General features: G+C 40.7%; 1 pseudogene; it reads right to left on the bottom strand.

Annotated features, from left to right (window-relative positions):
* Positions 1 to 792: 792 nt before the first annotated feature.
* Positions 793 to 1,641, bottom strand: LOC143261736 (uncharacterized; annotated as a pseudogene).
* Between the last annotated feature and the right edge of the window lie 22,232 nt (positions 1,642 to 23,873).

The following is a 23,873-nucleotide window of genomic DNA, read 5'->3' as shown; positions in this document are numbered from 1 at the left end:
TAACTCTAATTTGTACAAATTATCCATCGTCTCTTTCGTAACATAAATCGATGCTTGAGAATCGAACAACTTGATTAGACTCATTCCATTAAAATTAACAATTTGTAACGATAAAGTCTCATCAATTTGTTTTTCCTTCTTGTCCGCGTCGAAGTAATTGTGAATATAATCTCTAGTTTTCACCAGCAGTTTCCACGTAGCCATTGAAAAAGAAATCTCTGTTCCACGATTGTCCCCCAAGACCAACTCGACGCGCAAATTTTCATCCACGCGTACACAAATTTCAAGGAACTTGAAATAATTGCCGGCTATGGAGTATCTTCTACCCAAGATTCGTGCGTTGCGCGGTATCTGCAACTGCTTCTGCTGCGACTGGGGTTGCGACTGTTGAAACGACCGTTTCATCGAAATGGAGTATCTATAAAAGAAATAACATACAATTTTTTTTTTCTTCTTTCATAAAAGGAACATTTTATTCCCTTCAAACTTTCTTTTACTTACCCATAATTTTTATAATCGTTGTGAGATCCATTTTTATGTAAAAAATTATTGGTTTGATTTGACATTGTGAATATTATAATACTGAAGAACAACTGCGCTATAAGAAAGTAATCTGTAGAACGCACTACTCGCTGTACGCAATGCCAAAAGATTATATATACAATTCCCCTACCATTTTTCCCCCTTCTTACACGCAAGATAACAATACAAGGTGCGTATACGCCCCTTTTCCGCTTACAAATAAAAGTGAACACGCGCGCGCGCAACACGGGATTCGAAACATCGATGAAATTATATAACCGCTTTTATTTTGTCTAACTCCCCCCCACTCCCTCTCCCTCCTGCCTCCCCCTCTCCCCCTTTCGCGATTTTATAATGTCCCCAAGGAAGGGTTTCGATCGAATTGTTTAAAATGTATCGTTTATCATCGTATGGACTCAATGCTAATTTACTCTGTGATACTGAATACACTTGATGTTGTATAGACATTATCAATTTAACGCAAACTGATTTTTCTAAATGATCGTGAAGGCATGCTAAATAGTCGTCGAAAGTTATATTTTTAATCGTCACGTTAGTCTTAATTCCTTTAATCTTTTTTACATCGTCTTTGTCTTGTACCCGAATAGCATGCATTTTGGAGCGAAGACCCACAAACTCTGTCATGATTTTACCTCCGTTCTCGTCCTTCATTAATCCTAATACTTTATTATTCGCGATCGGAACGCCGTACACGTTATTTCTGTCATAATTGGAAGTATCGTATCGGTGAATGTCACGTTTTATCATCTCGTACGCGTCGTCGCAAATAATCTGATAAATTAAACTGTCCGTGTCCGTGTACAAAATCCTGCATCTTTCTTGAAAATTTGGAAGCATGTAGCCATAATGAAAATCATACAAATGTAATTTAGATATGTCCAACACTGACATGCCTATGTAAATAGGTTTATAAAATTTAATAGAAAGCTGGTTCATTTGAACTGCGACAAAATCCTCGGAGAATACAGTACGGCTATGGAAATTTGGTCGAGCTATTTAACGCCCAGCACCGTATCGACCGCTCCATCGCGAGAGCAACTTTACGTTTACATGATTTCGAACGTTTTCCATCGTTTTTCCAAACACTGCATTGTTCATCAGTTTGAACAGATTCTTCGAGAAGTCATTGTTTGCGTTGGCGCGCAACCTCGTATTTAAATCTATGTAACGGCGTAACCAACATGATTGTTCAAACTTCAGTATCCAATGAATTTTCTTTAATTTTAAATTATACCTCAAACATTGCTGGAGGTATCGATAATGGCGAACGTAACGATTCTTATCGCTAAGCGTTGTCAACAGTTTCTTTTGTAACGCCCCAACCTCGTGAATCGGGCAAAATGGAAGATCCGCGTGAGCATCATGAATTTCCTGAGGATACTCTAAGTCGACCTCTAAAATGTACCCGACGGGACTGTCGATCGGCACGGAATCGATGTTGAAATTACTCGTATCGTCAACCCATTGGAAACCCCTGTGCGGCAAAGGCTGCGACATGGCCCAGCCATACAAATTATTATCATCGAAATACATCAGATAGCTGGACGGTTCGGCCGAATCGTACGTCGACATATACTTGTTATTCGCGCGCGCGTAACGATGCGAACATTGACTCAACCCACCTCGTATTCCCCGCTCCACGAACAAAAGCATGTCAACGTCGGTGAACAATTCCAACTCGATCTTCGTCAATTTTAGCATCGCGTCCCACGCGAAACCGGGCAACGTATAATAGTGCGCTGGATCGAGTTTATAATTCTCGAGCGACTTTTCGCGAAAATTTTCAAACACGTCGGCCAACAACAACACATCCAATTTCAAGTACAAGTCGCTGTACTGTCCTAACGTTTGTATACCGAAACGTGACCAAACTTCGTTCGCGTGACAATAGTCGACGTCGGATATCTCGCTGTCGCATAACTGATTATAAAATGCTTCGCGCGGTGGTAAACAAGTGTCGCTTAATTTGTCATAGGTCGATACATAGTCGTATGGGAAAACGCCTTTCCTGGTTAGAAGATGAAAATCATCGTTCGAAAGACGATTGAATTGGCTCCTCACGATATGCAAGTCGCTCTTGTCCAAGTACGACGACAACTTGTCCAGACTCGAATTCAAGAACTTGAACGAATCGATGAATCGAAACTTTATGCACTTCTTCCACGATTTTTTGATCGCATCTTTATTCCTCTTACTGTGTTTCGTGAAAGAAATGTACTTCTCTTTCGTCAGCGGTAACGCGTCTATTTTACCTTCAAACGCGTTTGCCAATTCTTTGATGAAAAAGTGTGCGTCGTAGCCGGACAAATTGTGAAAAACCACCGGTATCACGTACGAGGATTGATAGCTCAGATTGCAACGGCTGTGCGCCGGACCCCGATACGCACCTGTGAAATGACAATGATCATGCACTCGCACGTCGTCATTACCGAGTGGTTCTTCGCACACGTGACAACACGTGGCGGTACGAAAAGTTGAGATTTGCGCGGCGGTCAACGGAGCCATTGGAACCGTTCGATCAAACACCGGCTGCAATTTACAGCTCAACTCGTGCAACTTCGATGCAAACCATGTGATACAACCTTTCTCATCACGATAAGCCTGATACTCGCTCAACGAACTGTCGTATCGGCAATGGAGGTAGTAGCCTACGCTGAAGGCATGGTGATGTTGATATCTACAGTAAGCTCCATGACCTTGATCTTCCTGTTTCTCCAGCAGGCATTCCAAGTCTGCGTAGATAACGAACGGTGTCGGTTCCTTGTACGCATAATTCTTGAACTTCAGCCATTTATCGTCTTCCGTCGGAAGTTTCAAAGCACATTCGTTCATCCGACTGCAGTCGATCTCGTGAATGCTCAATTTTTCCTGTGATTTGAAATACTGTAGACACCTGACAAAAAAAAACATAATTTTTTATTTTAGTTTTTCTCGCCCACCACCACCACCACCATCATCCAGAAGAAAGAAAAAAATTTACATGTGTGGATCTTACCGATCGCAAATATGCTTATTGTGCTGCGTGCTGATCTGAGATGAAATCAGACGAGATAAATTCCTAATACACAGATAATGATTGCGCAAGTTTTCGGAGTCGTGTATGAGCAGCAAATTTACATGTTTCTCCCGCTTCCTTGAGGTCAAATGCAACGTCCGACATCTTTCTTGTTCCCCTCCCCACTCGAACACGTTCACGGAAACGTCATTCGCTTTTTCGAACTTTGGTATGTCCTTGAACAACATCGGCAATTGGAATCCCTCGGTGTGGAGCACATCGCTGTAATGCGGATAGGATGATGTGCGATTCAAATTATTTTTAGCTGGATATAGGCTTGCCACCACTGCCTAATAGAAACATGCATTATCGTCGTCACTGTACACATTGAGGACTGCTTTCTTTAATTGCACTGTTCGAGACACGGATACCTGACAACCTGCTTGTAACGGTTGATATTTGTTGGAATTCACCATCAAATGCAGGATCTTCGATAACGCCCATCCACTGTCTCGTTCTTGAAACTCTTCTATCGATGTCAAAAGCGTTGGCACAACATCTTTCGCATACCAACGACGTAGATTCGACGAATGAAAGAGCGCGACGTTTCGCGTGCTAAAACTTTTCACCGAAACCTCGTCGCGCAGCACAAATTCCGCCTCCAATACTACGTTCACTTTTAACGACAAATGAACATTCAAAAGTTCTGTAATACGATTCGTAACTATTCGCTTCGCGTGTTGCAAGAAATGACGTGCATCGACATGCTCGACGTTGATCACAACGCCGGTCGATATACGATTCTTAAACGCCGACTCAATGTTCTCCCAACGAAGAGTCGATGCTCTCGCGCCAACGTTTCCATACAAACCGCTACCAACGCGTGATGAAAACCGATGATCTAACGAGACCTTCAAAGTTTTCATACGACACATGATCGACAGCAAACTCGATTTTACACCTATGGGTGCTTCGTTTTTCTTCACAATGATCATATATTTCCTACACCATTGTAAACATTCAATACATGATTTCGTCCATTCGCGATACTCGTCCACAGTTCGAATCATCCTTGACATATGTGTTAACGATTTCAACATGTCCTTGCAAACTTGCGTCATCTTGTGAAAATATTAATTCACATCAATTATTAAAAAGAAGTTTTTTCAATTTTGATTTCACGTCGTCGGTTAAGTTTCCAGTTCTCACGAACGTGACTACACTATACAACCAACCACGCGATGCTCTCCCATCTCGATGATATGTAGTATCGCGGACGGTGAATCGATCGCGGGCCATTTCACTATAATTTGGCTAAATCGTTTCGTGTAGATGAAACTCACGCGACTCGTCAAATCTTTTCGCATTAGACGTTCCGTCGCTGTTTTCCACTCGAGCGGAAATTGATCGTTCAGGTATAAGTTTATGACGTATCCCCAAACCAAATTCTGTAATGTAGGAATCATCTCACGACGTATCTTCGTCACTCGATGAAAAATACTTCGATATGAATTTCACGCGTGAAGCATTGAGTTTCTCGGTCGGTAAATTAATGTCCCATTTGATTTTACGAATATCCCAATCGTCGTCGTCGTCGTGCAATGAATATTCCAATCTTCTCTTCACTTTGTTCAATGGAGGGAGGAAATCACCTCTGGTCATACTCCGTTCAAATTTTGATAATGGTATCAACACTGGTTCGACGCAAACATAATCAGTTTCTTTACGGTATTTAAAAATAATCCTCTTCAACGATCTCTTCGAACGACATTGCGTGCTCAAAGGAACGATTACTTTTAAAACATCAATACTATTGTATATCACGTAATCGAGCAAGTCTCGCGATTTGAACACGCATGCACCCACGTATGAAAACCTAGCGTGCGGATATCTCCGACGAAAAACACAGTACACGTCGCACAAAATAACATCACAATATCGGATAAAAATCCGTCGAGCAATGCTCGAAAAATTATGAACACCGTGTTCAAATATCTTAGACGTTGCGAACGATTGCAACGATGGCACGTTCAACGAACCAACTTCCATACCAATACTCAACTCAGTAGCGAATAAAATGTTCGCTGCAAAGGGAAAAAGCAAAAAACAGTAAAAGAGAGAGAAAAAATCTCTCTCTCTCTCTGTCCGCATCATTTGCAAGAGAGAGAACAACCGCTGCAATACAGCCCTCTCTCTCGCTCGCTACAATATTATACCGAGATAAAAAAAAAACTTACTTTAAGAAATCTTAATGAGACCAAAATCACGGGTAAAGCATCCGCGAGTCTCTCCGGATACAAAACCACAAACTTCTATAAATGCGTCGCGAGAGAAAAATCATGCATCGCTTTTGCAAGAGAGAGAACAACCGCTACATCCTGCTCTCTCTCTCTCTCTCGCTCGCTACAATATTATACCGAGATAAAAAAACTTACTTTAAGAAATCTCAACGAGACCAAAATCACGGGTAAAGCATCCGTGAGTCTCTCCGGATACAAAACCACAAACTTCTATAAATGCGTCGCGCCTAACGCACGCGCGAGAAAAATCATGCATCGCTTTTGCAAGAGAGAGAACAACCGCTGCATCCTCCCCTCTCTCTCTCTCTCTCGCTCGCTCGCTACAATATTATACCGAGATAAAAAAACCATACTTTAAGAAATCTAATAAACGAAACCAAAATCCCCGATATCGCTTCGCAAGATAAGCAACTTCCGGGTAAGGCGTCCGAGAACCTCTCCGGATGCAAAACCGCAAAACTCCTTATCGGTGACTTCCCCCCTCCACACGACGCGTGCCGCTCACGATGATGCTTCCTTCCCTTTATCCCCCCCGGCTCAGCCTTCCCCTCGCCCTTGATTGCAGAACGCAACCTATATACCTACTTGCGTAGCGTCTGTCGGAGTGTCTCGTGTAGTGGACAGTCGAATATGAGGTGAGTCACAGTGTCGGTCTCCCCGCATTCGCAGGCATCGGTCTCTGCCAAGTTCAACTCCATTAGTTTGGCGTTGAACTTGCCATGTCCCGATAGCAGCTGTGAGACGTAGAAGTCCAGCCTCACCTCGAGTCTTTTCCTGATGTCTGGGAAGAATTGGTAGGTGATTCGGCCCTTTGGGGTGGAATCCCATCTTCCTTGCCAGAGATTCAGGGTGTGGTCTTTGATGTGGCGTTGTATTTGTCCAGTTGTGTCGTCAGTGTCCTTGTGTTGTGTACGTGTGCCTGTTGAGAGGATCGTATCCCCGATTCTCACTTCTTCCCCTCTCCTGAGACCGAATACCGCCATTCTTTCCTGAAGAATGAGGTCTATCGGTTTAGCAGGGGCCAGGACCATCAGGGCCTCGTTCGATATCGATCTATATGCCCTGGTAACTCTTAACAGGGCATTCCTCTGCGCGCTCTGTAGTGTTCTCAGGTGGTGGACATTGACTTTGTCCGCCCACCCGGCCGCCGCGTAGGTTACAACCGGCACGAAAACACCCTTGTAGAGTTTGAGGGTGGTGCCATGGTTGAGTCCCCACTTGGCTTTACATACTCTCGCGAGGCCCTGAAATACGGCCCTGCTCTTCCGAGAGACCTCCTTAATGTGTGGGGTGACGTTAAACCTGGGGCCGAAGCTGACACCTAGGTATTTGACGGTCTTCCTCATTGCTATTGAACTGCTCCCGATCTTGATCGTGAGAGGGCGCGTAATATCCAAGAGTCCTTTTAGGAGGATCATCTCGGTTTTGGATTCCGACAGGTGCAGCTTATGTTGCTCGCACCAGTCGGCAATGGTTTTGGTGGCCGCATTGCCTCTGACCTCGAGTTCTCTCCTGGAGTTTCCAGGGATTAGAACCAGGAGATCATCGGCGTATGCAATGCTTATTACATTTTTGTCAGACAGTGTATTTAGGAGACCGTCAAAGACCAGGTTCCAGAACCTCGGACCCAGGACAGAACCCTGGGGGCAGCCTTTGGTTACTCCCTTGCTTGCGATGTTGCTATTGTTCTTGATCTGTGTTATCTCTCCGAGAGATAACTCTGGATTAGCCTGTACAGATTAGCCGGACAGTTACGCTTCTTCAGGCTGTCGAGGATAGAGGGCCACCAGACATTGTCGAACACAGCTATGTCGAACAGTATTCCAACTACGTATCTCTCCTGGCGTTGCGATGTAATCCGCCTGGCTTTGACAATTGCTTCCTCCGTGGATCTGGCTGGACGGAAGCCAAATTTCTGGTCAGAGGTATGTGGGTGCTCCTCGAATATGTCCTCCAGCCTCTCCGCTATCAACCTCTCCAGTACTTTGCTGAGCACCGGGAGGAGGCAGACGGGCCTATAGGATTTGGGGTTAGCGGGGTCCTTTTCCTCGTCCTCCTATATAGGAACAGAAGTCTCTAGTGATTTTACGTGCGGCGCCTGCCCAAAGGCTTATCCACACGGCCCCCATGGGCGCGGAATTGAGATACGTTCAATAAGCGCGCTTCCACATGCCAAGCCATGCAGGAGCTACCAGTTACTACGAGGACGCGGACTCTCGTCAGCAGACAACTGGTGGTGCCGAGCCCTTTCTTTGCTCTACCGGCTCAGCAGGTCGGTTCCTGAGCTGAATACCGCAGCTCACCCGTCGAGGCCCCTAACAATTTAAGGGTGGGGGGCAGAACGAGGAGGGAGGGAAGAGGTAAGGAAAGGAAGGGAAGGAGCCTCTGGCCAGCTTTAGCCATTTACCACTGCCCCCTCGATGGGCCTACCCACTGCCGGCCCGAGGTATCCCGAGCCAGATGGCCGGGACCTCGTGGGCACGCCGACACCCGAGGTACCAGTATTTAGAAGGCCGACTGGTAGGACCTGTCGTAGCTACGCTACTACCATGTTCGGAGACACCGCATCTCAAGCACTGGTCGGCTAGCGCTTCGGGGTCGTGTAGTCGCTACTCTACAACGCCTAGTACTTAAGGAATCAGCAGAATAGGACCCGGCAAGCCGTATCCTACCCGCCTTTCTGCCTGTGTTCAGCGCCCTGCGCCTCCTATATAGGGACATCTAGTGTGAATCCGGCCACCGCGAAGGTGACGCGGATATGTTTCCTCGCCCTCACGGGCATACACAGCTAAACTGACATCTACCCCCAGTCCAACCACTGTCAAGGAGAGGGGCCAAGGAAAAATCCGCACGTGCCATTGAGCCGTTTGCAATGGACGAGTTCTTTAGCCGCTAGCGAAATTCTGGTTTTACTCTCCTTTCGCTAGCGCCCACGGGGAACCACGGGGAGGCGAACTCGTGACGCGACGCCTCGCGTCCACTAAGCTAAGACCTAGGAGGAAGGATGGGAGTTGGGAGGGATGGGTAGGGGTTTGGGGTTGCCTATATAGGGACATTTTATTGTGAATCCGGCCACCACGAAAGTGGCGCGGATATGTTTCCTCGCCAATGTTGGCATACACAATGATGATTACCTACCCCCCGACGGAACACCTACGAGGGGTCCGAACGTGGGTAAATCGCCGCCTTCGCTCATCGTTCATTAGGCTGGGTACGGAAGACCCAGTCTTAACTCCGTGTCCGTGTAAGGAGTGTTCAAGTTTATTTTGAGTTGGGTAGGCCGTGCTACCTACTCCAACTGTGTGTAAAGGTTATTAGGAGGGTTTTGCTTCGCCGCTCGACCGCGGCGGCGGGTGCCCGCCACTGCCCTCCGCAGCGATGGCGCTCTGCCACATGTAATCACCCCCTTTTCCACACGACAGCAATGATTATGCAGATTGTCTAGTTGTAGCAACTTTTGCGAGGACAAAACCTTGGTGTTGTCTATTAAGTAAGCTGCAAAGTTAAAAAGTAGGTGCATCGAATCTTTTCAAGCCAACTCAAGCATTTATAGTATTGCAGAGTTAATGCAATTAATAAACTTATTTCTGAGGTTTTTCATAGTAGTGTTATTGGTTCAAACAGGTCTATGATTTATATTGGACAGTATTTATCACAGTTACTCTTGTGAAATGCTATCACGTATAAAAGCTGTGTATTTCGAATCAGCAATTTGGCACTACTACTGATTGTGAGACTCTGTGTTGGTTTAAGTTGAAGTACAGAAAAGACTCGGTCAGGAAAGAAATTTTTCATTCCTATTTGAGAGAGGTCTCGTAAACGTTTTTTTTTAAAAAAAAAGACAGAAATTGTAAATGTTTATTGTTTATATAACAATGCAATACATTTTTCGTAATATTTTAGGTCGTAACATTCCAATTTCAAAAGATCCTTCTCGCTAACGTTGTCTTTATGTGAAATGAAGTTATTTGCATAATCTGGGCTTGATCGAGTTTCGAAATGCGTTCGATACTAGAGTTTCGGAATGACAATATTTTTTAAGTAAGTTTGATATTTTCGAATTTTGTGAACCTCATAGATTATTAAAAACATTATATTTTATTTAGGACAGTAATTTAAGTAGTTAGAATATTTAAAAATCTTATTTCTCTATAATCAGAAATAATAAATTTTTTTTTTGATATAATTAATCAATTTAATGCGAATGAACTCCTGGGACGAATTTTACTTCTGTATTCTATCGTATTCTATAGATGCTATTTTTATCGTTGCTATATAGGATGCTCTTTTCTACTCGTACGTTTCGAAATGTGGTTCTGATGTTTCCATGACACTCAGCAACTATCTGCTACCATCACGGAAGTTGTCGAGTTGTCTCATCGGATACAGATAACTACTTTGATTGTGGTAGGCTTCAGCGAGTTTCGTCGTGATTTGGTAGAATGACATCATCCATTGGTTCGTTGAATTCCAAGAAATTTCTGAGAATTTACCTTGTCTTGGTACTGGAATTTTAAAAGTCTAATGAACATTCGTTGATACGTAATACATATGTGGCATTATTGTTAATTGTATCGTTATTTGTTAATTAAATTTAGATCTTACATGTGCAATTTTCAATTTGTTAGTGTGTAGTATACGTAGATTACCTCCAATTAGTATTTCTATCCGGCAAGATTTCTACAACTTTGTGTGGACCACTATATTGGTTACAAAATTGTCCTATTTTAGATTCTTTCTTTCATAAGATAAATTAAATCTAATGGTTCATAAACTTCTTCAATTTGCAAATTTGAATTTTGTAGTCGTTTTCTATTTAACATTTCATCATAATTTTTAGGACTAGAATTTATTATATCGTTCGGCGATAATGGTTCGACAGGGATTTCAGGTTGTGACGGTGCTTCTTGAGCTTCGGGAGTTGGGATGCGTAGATTATCTTCTCTTTGAAGCAAGGACGTTTCTTCCATCCTTGTCTTTTTTCGTACTGTTTCGAATATCGGCGCGATCTCTGACGAGACAGAAGATGCTTACCATTTTCCTAATAACGGGTTGTATCTTGAATATCCATCGTTCGTTGTCTCTAGGTCAATATCGTCGTCTTCTTTTTTCCTAACTACGTCTCGGATTCAAGAGTCTTTTGCTGTTGTCGATGGTATAGTTCCCTTTTTATTTTCTACAATCGTCGGTTGTATAGGTAAGCACATTTTTGGTGGTTTTCTCGATAGAGCATCTGCATTAACGTTGGCTTTGCCCTTTTTATATTCTATCTCGTACTCATATTCCGCTAATTTCAACTTCCATTTCCACAATCTGGATATAGGATCTTTAATCGAGTGTAGCCATATTAAAGGTTTATGATCTGTGGTGATTCTAAATTTTTTTTTGTCCATACAAATACGGTCGAAAATATGAAGTACAATACACAATAGTTAAGTATTCTTTCTCTATGGTAGAGTATTTTTGTTCTGCAAAATTTAATACGCGAGAGGTGCATGCACACACACACACACACACACACACACACACACACACACACACACACAATAGGCAACTTTCCAACAGTTCCTTGACCAAGTATTCTTGCAATGGCAAATCTTGTTGCGTCGGTTTTTAAATTAAAAGGTTCATTGAAATTTGGGTATTGCAATATGGGTTTTGAAATAAGTGCTTCTTTAAGTGTATGAAATGATCGTTCCGGGTGTTCCGACCATATATATTTATTATCCTTTTTCAGTAAATCAGTGAGTGGCTTTGCTATTGCTGAAAACTTCGGAATGAGTCGTCTATAGTATCTGGCTAATCCTAGGAACTGTTTTTCTTTGCGCTTGGTTTATGGGTGTTGATTTCCTTTTCAGTATCGAATCGATATTGGTAAAGATAATTTCCAAATGAAATTTGTTGTTTCCAATCGCTTTAACTTGTTTAACACTTTTCGACATTGCGAGTTCCGAATTTATAAAAATAATCGTTGGATCAAATTATAAATTTGACTCCTGTATTCTCTACTCGGGCACGATGGGTTTTAGAATAATCGAAGCGAAATACAAAATGGTACCGAAGACGCTATGTGAAGCTACACGTGCACGACAACGTATATGATTTTTATTCGTTTTACCTTCAATGAATCGATGCCCCAATAGAAAATACGTGATCAATCGTTATATTTAAAATGTAGAAATGAGAATGACTATTGTGTGATTTTTCATCAATACAAACATGTAAATTAGAATAATTATGCAAACCACGTTTCACGAATTCAGGTTAGAAATATGTATTATAATATTACGCAAATCGCTTACAACGACGTGAGGAAACGAAGTGTGTAGAAAATGTCCGACGCTCCTGCGTCGATGCTCTAGTAATTTTCGTAGTTACTATTTATAAATGATTTAACTTAACATTATATGACGCCATTATTTTCGAACTTGATCGATTATAATATACTAATTATTATTTATAATAACAATTTCTTAATTAGATTTGTTTTCATATCAACAACTGCACATACCAGTGTGAAATTATAAAATATATAAGGAGGTAAGATAGAATTAAACTATGTTTCTTTTAAACAGGATGAAAAATTTCGCTTTACTCTTATTAACAATGGTGTTAATGCCTACGCCCGATTTTGTTAAATAAACTAATTTCCGTTTTTGGATGTCTGTATTCTCGTCGATTGGACGAATCGGATGATAGATATATTATATTGTTTCTCCGGTGAATGTCTGTCTTTGTCGGATGCATTGAAATGTCGTGGGTGCTGTGGGTTGGGAAGGGTGGGGGGGGGGGGGTGGAGGGACGGTAAAAGGAGTTCGTTGTTATGTTTGTTGTACTTTGTCGAACTTGTAGCTCCTGCAGTGGTTTTTGCAGTTGGTGACGTGGAGATCTTCAATGTTGAGTGTTCTGTTAAGCAGAGAGAGTATACAAGATCTGTGTGTATGGGTTATAACTGCTGCAGTTTGTTGACATCGTGCGGTGAGTGGCGGTGGTGCTGTGAGCGAAATCGATACTGCAGTAGTGGAGTGTTCTGGTAAGCTGAAGCGAGGTAGAAGCTCCGGTGAGTGTTGACTTGGGAGTGCTGCAATTTGACTGTAAGTGTTGGCTGCGGGTAGCAGAGCATGTGAAAAAATATAACCAGGAATGGTAAAGGTGGTGAACTGGTCAAGCCAAGTATCAGAGATTAGGACTACGTGTATATGTAGGACGGAGTTGGCGTTCCAAATTATTTTTTTGGAGAATTTAATTAGTCTAGTGTGGAGAGAACTTGAAGATAGAGTCTTGGAGATTTTCCGCGTTGGAGTTGGATGTGCGAAATAACTTGTTGAAATGAGTGATGGTGGATTACACGAGCTGAATATTAGATAATTGTTTGAGTTCTTGAACGACGGAAACCAAGTTAGAGAGATCATTTAAATATGCGGAATTGTTGAGAATATTGGAATTAGTAGGTAGAGCTGAGGTGGGCGTTGGGAAGAAGCTTGCCGAGCGGCGGATGTTATCTGAGCGTATTGTAGGTAATGATTAGGCAAATTTATTATTCGAAGATTTAAATGTGTTTGTTTGATAAAGGCTTGGTGTGAACATTTTCCAACATCGGTTTCCCTTTTGTCAAAACGAATAAACATCGTAATGTATAACGCAATCTTCTTATTGATCGCATCCCACAGCTAACACGACGCAATGCATTCTACAGTGCATCCTGCAGTATGATATGTGATGAGAAGGATGAGGAGATTGTCCGGTGGCAGATAGACCCGGCCGACAAAAGGGTTTGACCTGAGGAGCATGGTGCAGGCGTGAGTCCCCAATGTATGCCATACCGGGAACGACATCCACTTTTTTCCTTGATATTTCCATGAAGTTGAAACATTTAGGGATGACTTCATATGGTTTTGAATAATCTTTGGAGAGATGAGGTCCTGCGCATTTAACACATGCCGGGGGTAGGCGTTTGAGTCTTTAATGAGACAGCAGGCTGTGGGATTTATTCCTTGCAAAATAATTTGTTGGATTATTTTGTCGGGAGTGCAGTTTGGAAGACCTTTGAGTACCATTGCCATTGCTCTTTCGTTCTCGACCCAGCGTTTAGGCCTGTAGTAAGGAAGTCTTTTGTATACACGCCATGCACAACGTGTTTGTTCTATGATTGGCTTCTCACTCTCTTTGTTTTCTTCGTTATTCATAGTGCGCACGAGTCTCTCGGCAGAAGTTAGCGAAGAGCTGGAAGGCCTTTGGGGATGACACGAAGTATTGTGCCGCCTCTGATCATTTCCAACTTTCGCTAGGGGTGATGTCAGAGATGATGAAATTAATAAAAATTTAAAACGTATTTTGTATTTTTAACTCCACCTCTCCCTCCTCTCCCTGGTCCTCCTCCATCTTTTTTTCGAAGCCTCCTTTTTCGGGGGCCATATATGTCCGCCTTCAGTAATTTTTTCACTTCTCTCTGTAACGTAAAAGCATATATTATTATTACAATTTATTATTATACGCCGAAAGTATTTTACATTTACCTACATTGGCAGCCACCAAATCGACTCTCGAGAGCTTTGTGGTCCCCCGAGCTAATTTACCCAGAATAGTCTTCCACTGCGACTGTAACATAGAAGTAGAATTAAAAGTATATATATTATAAATATACATTTTTTATTGTACATATATATTGCATATACTTACAGCTTTGCCGCAATTGTAGACCAGAGCGATTTCCCTTGCTCTGGCCAGAGCATCGTCGATCGTCTCCTCCGCATTGCCGCTGCTGCTTCCGGCACCAACGGCGTTGTCGGAAACGGCGTTTGCTGCAACGCCGGAGGTGTTGCCTTCCACCTTCCAACCCGCGAACCCGTTGAGTCACGAAAATCTTCCCGACGATCGTTTCCCGGTTAAACAACCACCGCCCTTGACACCTCGACCATCTTATTCTCGTTCCGTTGAATCTAACGATACGTGTACGACGCGAAGATTGCGAGCATTTCAGATTCTTACGAATCAACCGTCGCCCGTTGGGTCAGGTGATGGGCGACGGTGATGAAGTGCTCGAACAACGGACAAAAGAGGGAGATGTTGACGACGACCCGCGATCGCGACAAATTTTCGTTACACATCGGATCTGTTTGGTCGGATTTGATCCGAGTACACATCAAATATCGTAATAGTTTTATATATTCGCACCAATTACTGGCTATTTCCCGGCATCGGTTATTTCCTAGAGACATTCGGCGTCTCCGTGAAAAGCGGTTTTAAGGTTAGGTGGCACAGGATCGATCCTTTTCGCGATTGCTCGAGCGAATTTTCAACCTACTCGTTCGAATCGCTGCGCCGATAAATGCATTCTCGTACCAACGTTATCCCGGCGTTATCGGATCGAAGGTCAAACGCGGAATCTAGCTCGTAGACGCGTTATCGTCGATCAAGGAACTTCAAACCGGACGAGCGACAGACGAGGAGAGAGTGGTGGACGTTGGTTCGAGATAAAGAAATAAAAAGCGTGCGCGGTAACGGGGAGGGAGAAAAATAGATCGAAGAGATGGAGGCGCGCGAGAAAATCGCCTGCTGGAGGCTGTGACTGTTACGGAAAAAAGGAAACGGGATTGAAAGTATAGGGCGTTAGCCTATAGCGGTATACACCTATGCGTGCACGTGTATGTGTACGCAACGAGTAATAACGCGATTAACGCGACATTGAAGTCTGATACTCGCTACGATATGAAACTGCAGCGAATCGATTAACGTTCAAATGAATCAGCGTTTCGTCGGACTAGAATTTTAGCTACCTTAGCCTTCGACCGATAAGAGTCCGTTTCATCGCCGATGGTTTTTCTACTTTCTTAGCCGTCGTACCGATAAATTTACATACCGTACGATCGGGAGACTTCTTGCGGCGGCAGCTCCAAAGTATCTGCTTTGAAATACGTCGTTATTATTTCTCTGCTTCGATGCGATACGTCGTTCACTGGAATTCGCGGCAGTTGTGCGTCAACAGGAATAACCAACGATACCTTACTCGACAAACAGGTTAATATTGACGACAATGACACCGTTTCTAGCCAGTCGATACGTAGGTACGACCGTGCAATCTCGATCGACTAAAACTTCGCATCGTCGATAATTCCGCGCACAGTATACAGATACTTCTATATCAAGAGCTCTGCGACGTTAGACTCGCGGTTCGAATTTCGACGTTTCGAGTCAAACTGTTTCCTACTATGGATATTAGCCGCTAGGGGGAATACCGGTACCGGTGTACCGGCACAAGCAAATTCGACCGTTCGTTGTCTCGAAAAGTACTGGCTTCAAAGTTCGAACTGCTACTCGAAGGGTGCGCATTATAAATGGAAGAAAAATAACGTTCGGTGGAATCGTTAAAAGATTCGGATCCATCCTCGTAGTCAAACACGTTACAACCGCAGATGTTCCGGCCGGATCGCGGCCCACGGGTCAACGTTCGTTCGACATTCGGTGTACACTGTCTCGCCGGCAAGACAATAACACGATCGACGTACATTGTCCCGACCGTCAAACGCTAGCCTCGGCCGGAAAGTAAACGCGGCGTTTTTGCCTTGCGAAGGCAATGACCAGCCTTCGACACCTGACGATGCTTCCCCTTAACCCCTTCCCGTGCCATTTAGCTCGACGAAACTCGGGCCCGAGCGGTCCGCATCAACGCGCGCTAAACAGACCAGACTGATGTTTGTAAACAGTCGCAATACGATCCGAAATGTAGATGCCCGCAATACCTGTGATATAGTCAATTTTACGCGATACTGAAGTTGAGGAAGTAAACTCTAATGCTTTTACGTTTATAGATATTATAAATTTATATATTATATTTTGTATATAATAATGTAGTATATAATAGCTGTTTATATGTTATTTTGTAGAAAATGTATAGCAGTTTTCGAATGTAGTTTGGTGTTCTCAAATATAATGCACACTGCGCCTAAAAGGAAATAGCATATTATTAAAAAAAAATTTAATCAGAAAACTAAATATCTAAAAAAAATACATACAGCTCTACAAATCCTCCACGGTATGATATGTCTTAAAACATTCCGGCAGATGTAAAGCCACTTGGCATTTCGAGCATTCCCATTTCGTTGCGCTTCGTATTTTACGTTTATAATAGACTTTGCACATTCTTGTTGGATGCTTATTTCGAGGTGTCGGATCTATACTTTTGGGGAAATGAGCCCAATATTGGGCTTGGAGTCGAAGGGGTGTTTCAGCTGATGGTTTTCCACGCATTTTGTAGTCCGGTAATTTAACAATTTGTGTGTGTGTGTGTGTGTGTGTGTGTGTGTGTGTGTGTGCAAAATTGCCTCTGCTATATCTACACGGTAATCAACATAAGTCTGCCGATTTCGACTTTAAATTGTTTTCTGCATAATATAGGCATTGAACAGAGCCATATCTGATATGTAAAAGAAAAGTTTTCTATATCCTTTCATGACTTTTCTCATTACTGGGAAACAGGCTAACATTTGATCTTGATGGTCAACTGCGCCCATACCCTTATTATATTCTATGATACATTTCGGCTTCATTACTTTCTGTAACTGTTTGTTTGATTGCTCGACCATCTCTACTGTTTTGTGTTTTGTGGAGAGCATATAAACGTCGCGCTTGTCCTTCCATCGCAAAGCTATCAAATTATTGCAACATCTCCACACGAATTCTCCTTTCTTCAAAATATGTTTTTGCATGTCTTGTGGCATATTTTTTCTGTTCTTTCGTACCGTCCCGATAACGTTTGTCTTTTGACGGTGTAATTTTAGAAACAGGTTGGGCGAAGAGTACCAGTTATCCAGGAATAAAGTGTACCCTTTATTTATTATAGATTTTGACAACTCGATAACAACATTCTCCGACGCACTCTCGTGTCGATTAGTTCTGTCCTGGCCGGTATATATTTTAAATTCATGGCAGAAACCGGTAGTTGCCTCGCACAATTTGTAAATTTTTATTCTAAACCGAGCTCTTTTTGACGGATTGAATTGCTTATACCCTAAACGCCCTTTATATTTCATCAAGGATTCATCTATGCTAACATATTCATTGGGTGTGTAAATTTCTTTAAATTTTTTATTCCAAAAATCAATGACCGGTCTTATCTTGCGAAGTCGGTCTTTACTATCACCAGTTTCATTATCGGAGAAATGTAAAAATCTCGAAATTTGACGAAATATCTTAAATGGCATTGTTTCTCTAAATATTGGCGTTCCTAATACAGCTCTTTTAGTCCAGTAAGGTTGAATACTTGATTTTTTTACTTGACCCATCAAAATACATAGTGCAAAATAGGCCTTGATTTCGTCTAAAGTGACAGGATACCAAGTGTCGTCTACACATCATTTTTATCGCTCGTCGTGTATTGTTTGATCTGCGAAGCGATTTGTTTCCGTAAACAGGCTTTCCCAAAACTTCTTATCAAATGTAATAAAGAATAGGTCTAGTATTGTTGGATTGTCGCTCAAATTATTTAAGACAGACGCCTTTATTCCATGATGTTCAGAATACTTCCAAACTATTGGTGTTTTCTACTTTTCGCCAAATCCATGGTTGTTCTGTCGTACCTTCCTCTTCACTACTATCATCTATAATCATATGCCTTATTCGCTTTGCAACTGGCATCAACACGTCACTATCAGAAGATTCGTTATCACGGCCTTCACTAAACACTTTTGTACCTTGCATTTTGAAGGGGTTTCTTAACTTTTAATAATTGAACTGCTTCGTAACAGCAACGATAAGAATCGTGACTAACTGTTCTGAGGTATTGAGAGGAACTAACATTCATTCACGAGCGTAACGGGCAAAAAATCAGTCCGCGAGCTCGGCTTGTTATGTTTACGTTTGGCCTAAGTATCTGTTCTATCTAATGAAATTACCCCTAACTTTCTATTGGATATTTTTAAATTTAATGCTAATTCAATTAAATAATTTAATTTTAAACTTAATTTCTCAATTTACTAATTCATTATAACTAATTATAATCTAATTAACTATCTTTACTTACCTAATATCGTTATAGTTTCATTAAATTAAATGAAATTTATTATTAATCATAAATAAATACCTTTAACTAACAAACCCAATAAATTTCAGTTAATACATCACATTTTTTAATCCATCTTATAATTATCCATAAAATATTTAACTCTATTAATTTCCTGATAAAACTAATAATTTCATTAAAATTTATAATAAAATCAAAATACATCAGATTTCAATTTTCAACAATTTTTTTTATTCATTTACGATTTCTTTCCCCATGATAAAGTCATTATTATAAAACTCAATTTAAATCTATTATTAATTACAACCACAAATTTAATAAATCAATTAATTTCTTATCTCTGATAGCCCATTTTATAATTACCCCCAACCCATTATCCTAATTAATTAATTAAGAAAACTAATAATTTAATTTAAATTTATAATAAAATTAAAATACATAAAATTTCAAATTTTCAATTTTTTACTCATTTATAATTTATTTCTCCGTGATAAAATTATTATTATAACACCTACATTAAATTAACCAAAAATATAAATTATAAATAATTTCAATTACAAATTCAATAAATTTCAATTAATTTATTAAATTTACTGAAATATCTTATAATCATTAATAACCCCCAATTTAATTAGTTTACTAATAAAATTAACAACTTCATTAAATTTTATAACAAAACTAAAAACATAAAATTTTTAATAAATATAAAATCGTGTTGGACAGTGTAATCGTTTATTCGACGTGTTCGCGGAAATGACACTCGATATTATTTTTTCGAACGGCCACGTTCTACGAGCGCAGGGTACCATCGGTGACAGCGGGTCGGCCGCAGTTTACTTCTCTGCATATCTTGTTTATTTCATATGGCGGTACCCTGCACTTCGAAGAAAATGGTATCGGATGTGTCATTTCCTCGGATGACCGAACGACGAACGATAAGGGTCCACGGTCGAGGCCTGGATTTTTAGGCAGTGAAACATCGACTTCCGAACGAACGCGTCGAATAAACGATTATCCGCGAACGCGTCGTGTATACGATCATCCGCGAATGCGTCTCAGTCATTTTCGTAATATCCACAAGTGTTTCGGATTATCAGTGATTAATTAACCCATTTGCATCATCGCTCTACTTAAGCTTTCGCATCGAAACATCAGCGACGTTCAACTGACGAGTGAATCTTATCACCACGCGCGGTCGATCGTATGTGCAGTAACGCGCATCGAAATTATTCATCGGCTTTATTAAGAATGTAGTTTTTAAACGATTATATACAATGTTATATCGCATTTTATATTTTTTTATACAAAAGGAAAAACAAATATTTTTTATAATAAAATAAATTTATTTAAGTTAAATGAGTATATTAATAAATTAACGTTCGTGAAATTCTTTAAAGTGGTCAATACATAATGCTTTATCACAAACATGGCATTTAAAGACTGTCTCCCGCCTCTACAAGAGGGTATTTTCTAAATTTTCGTTATAGGCTCAGATAAAAAAGTTAAAAATCGAGGGTTTTTAATTTCTTCTTTTCATTCCAAGTAATAGCAAAATTAAAAGAAAGCTTTTTAGTCATCGTCTAAAAAAAATTTAAGTCATGTAGTTCAGTTTTGATAAAGTAATTGCGTTTTAAAAGGTGTACGAACACTTTTATGGGCCACTATATATCTATGTAAGTTTGTACCAACTACTGCTTTTAATCAGGAAGTGGGATAAATGAATTTGACAACTAAATAGACTGGTAAAAGCTAGTATATTACAAGCCTTTGATATATACAATTGCATGTATGTGAGTATATCGCGGATTCTAGATCGCGCTTTAACTTTGTCGCACTGAGTCGGGGAGGGCTTATAACCTTGTAACGATATACGTACTGGCCCGCTTTTGGTCGCGTTTGGGCGCTTTACATACCAAAATTTTTTTGACAAATGGTAATGGGGATGTTCATATTTGCTTCGGTCCCAGAAAATTCGTCATCGTACTCCTTCAAAGGTACATGGCTCACAATATAAAGATCGATCCCGCCGACTGGTGCCAGCGGGTGTATGCTCCCCTCCCTCCTTAGATGAAACATGTAAATGATTATTTCAGTCCTTTCTGAGGGCGTACACCTTACACAGATCGCAGATCCCCGACTCCACCACCGATCCAACCCTTTTTCTCGACAATATTTCCTCTGGTTCGGTTTGGATTGCTTGGTTTTTGGTCTTTTCGACCCTGGTCTGGGTAGCTCTTCCCATACATGTTTTTCTTTATCCCGATTTGAAAATTTTAGAAAAATACATCTTCCTGTCATGGTTATGTTAAATATGTTATGTTAAATTATGTTCAATTAAATAATCTTAGCAGATCTCCGTTTGCGTAGATGCCTCAGTGAACATTGTGGTAATAAATGTTGGTTGTTTAAACTACGTTCAATTGGCTCGAACTATTTATTACGATGATTTATGGATTATATGTGTTTTTCTTTTTATATTTGTGCGTGTGTTGCTGTTAACGGTCATGATGCTACCACTGAGTGACCACCTCAATGGCCTTGCCATTTTTTAATTACTGTAATGTCTCCAGTCACATTTCGAAATATGTATTCTTCGATGCATTCTCGGCATCGACTAGCGTTTGATGTTTCCAGGATTACAGAACCATATCCTTCACAATGACAATCTGCCTCACTTCTGTGGTTTCTGCGATGGTATGCCAGCAGCCTTCAGGAAATAATTCTCTTTCTTCTGCTGCCACTCGAGACCAACATTTTTCACACAATTTGTATTCTTCAGCTTCAAACACGAGTTGCATTTTCCTTATACATTGGCATATTAAGAGATCCTCGTGCACCTCTGGATAATCAGTGGGATTTACTTCATCCTGAAAGTGATTCCAATTTTTAATTTGTGTCGGACGAACTATCGAAGACGAAGGAGTGTTTTAATTTATCCTGATGTTTCGCGATTAGGTGTCCGGTCGCATCTGTTTTTAAAATTGCATTATTTATATCCGACATTTACTATCTCGTATGGCCCGATGTAACGTGGATCGAATTTACTTGTTTCTGGTTCTTTTTACACATGGAAGTATTACTCCACCATAAGTTATGTCGGATTAGCTCACTCATCGTAATATAGCTTGTAACGTAATCAAATAAGATCCGCAAGTCGGCATATTTTTTTCTGAGGGGAACACACTACTGGCTGTTTCGTGGTTTTCCTGAAGATTAATTCGTGGGGTGTGAAATTCGTAGCTTCGTGAACGGAGGTATTTATATGAAATCATGGCAAATGGTAAGTAGAGGTCCCATTCTTCATATGACTCGATGTATTGTTTTGGATATTCTGTTAATACAATATATGACTCCTTTTTAACGATCCATCTCGGCAACATGTAACATTAGTTTCCCAAGAAACTAGTGCTTTCATCTATCGAAATGGATTTTGTTGTCCCGCGTATTGCAATAAAATGACTCGCGGACGCGACAGCTACTATCATGGCTTTAATATCTGATAAAGCAACTGCTAACCAATATTTTTTTAAATTGTCTCGCATAGTTAACCGTTTGAGTGCCACGGAGCGATTTTGCGCTTCTCATCTGTCTCTCGAACAGTGCCAGCGCTCTAGGCTGCGAAACCGATAACCGCGACACGCTCGGTTTTTGTCGATGCGCGACTTTACGGTTACCACTCCATTTTAGGTAAAAGTAATGAATGATACTACTACGAATTTTAATTTCAGTTACACTATATAATACATAATATATAATTAAAATGCACAAATATGCTTGTCAAAGCATAATGCATGCAAACCTTTTTTACATTCTACACAAATTAGTCTAGACCTTTTTATAGTACTGTTTTTTGTACTGCAAACTACGCAACGCCTCAAGTTGCGTCCTGGTAGTTTTTCTAGTCCGTATACCTTTTTTCCCCTTATATTTAATTCATTTTCCCTTGTTCCTAGCCATTCATGTTCTATTTCCGAAATAATATTCGATATATATTGAAGTCGTGACATTGCTTCTCTTCCCACAGTTTCCTTGTACAACAAATACAAATTTAATACCATTCTTGTAAATATATTAAAGGTCACTTTTTTCCAATACTTCACTATACGACGTTCGTCCAGATAGGTATATAACATTTTGTCCGATTCGTCTACACCACCCATATAATTATTATATGAATTGATAATCTGTGGTTTTGTTTTTTGTCTTTCTCTTCCATAGCGATTTTGAATTAATGTTACATTCTCTGCCAATGCCTCTGTAGAAATTAACAAAACGGGGTTCTTTGAACTCTTTTTTTCACGATGTGCACATAGAAGTACCTCGGCATGGCGAAAATATTTCTCGTTTCTCCAACTTTTAATTCCTTAGCTTCCTTCTTTCCTATTTCTCCTGATTGTTCCCGTTATATAAGTATTTTTTGAATGTAAAAATTTGGCTAACGCAGTGCTTGTAAAATAATTGTCAACATATACGTGATATCCTTTATCTAAACATTCAGCATCTTGCAATAATTTTGTTACAACGTCATAACCAAGCCCATTTTGCGAATTCTTTGATTGTGCACCTTTATAACAATAAAATGCTACACAATATTTTGATATTGCATCACATAACATCCAAAACTTAATACCCCATTTATGATGCTTCTTGTTGGGTAAATATTGTGTAATACTGGAGTGACACAGTGTTCCCACTAAAGACTCATCGATAGATAACATTTTGTGTGGAGTGTAATATGTTTGAAAGATCCGATTGGCGTGATCAACAATCGGATTGAATTTGGCACATGGATCATATTTTTCGTGCCCCGGTGGAAAACATTTTTTATTATCAACGATATGAAAACATCTTAAAATATTTTGTAATCTGTTCCTTGAGAACGTCTTCTTAAACCAAGGAATTGCTCTAGAACTTTCAGTCTAATATGAATATATTGTTGGTCTATTTGTTATCCCCATTTCCAATAGTACGGCTACAAATGCCTTCAGTTCCAGGATAGTGACAGGATACCAAAGAG

The sequence above is a fragment of the Megalopta genalis genome, unplaced genomic scaffold (assembly GCF_051020955.1).
Source record: "Megalopta genalis isolate 19385.01 unplaced genomic scaffold, iyMegGena1_principal scaffold0064, whole genome shotgun sequence".
NCBI lineage: Eukaryota > Metazoa > Arthropoda > Insecta > Hymenoptera > Halictidae > Megalopta > Megalopta genalis.
Note: the sequence above shows the minus strand (reverse complement) of the source record. Positions and strands in the feature narration are given on the sequence as shown.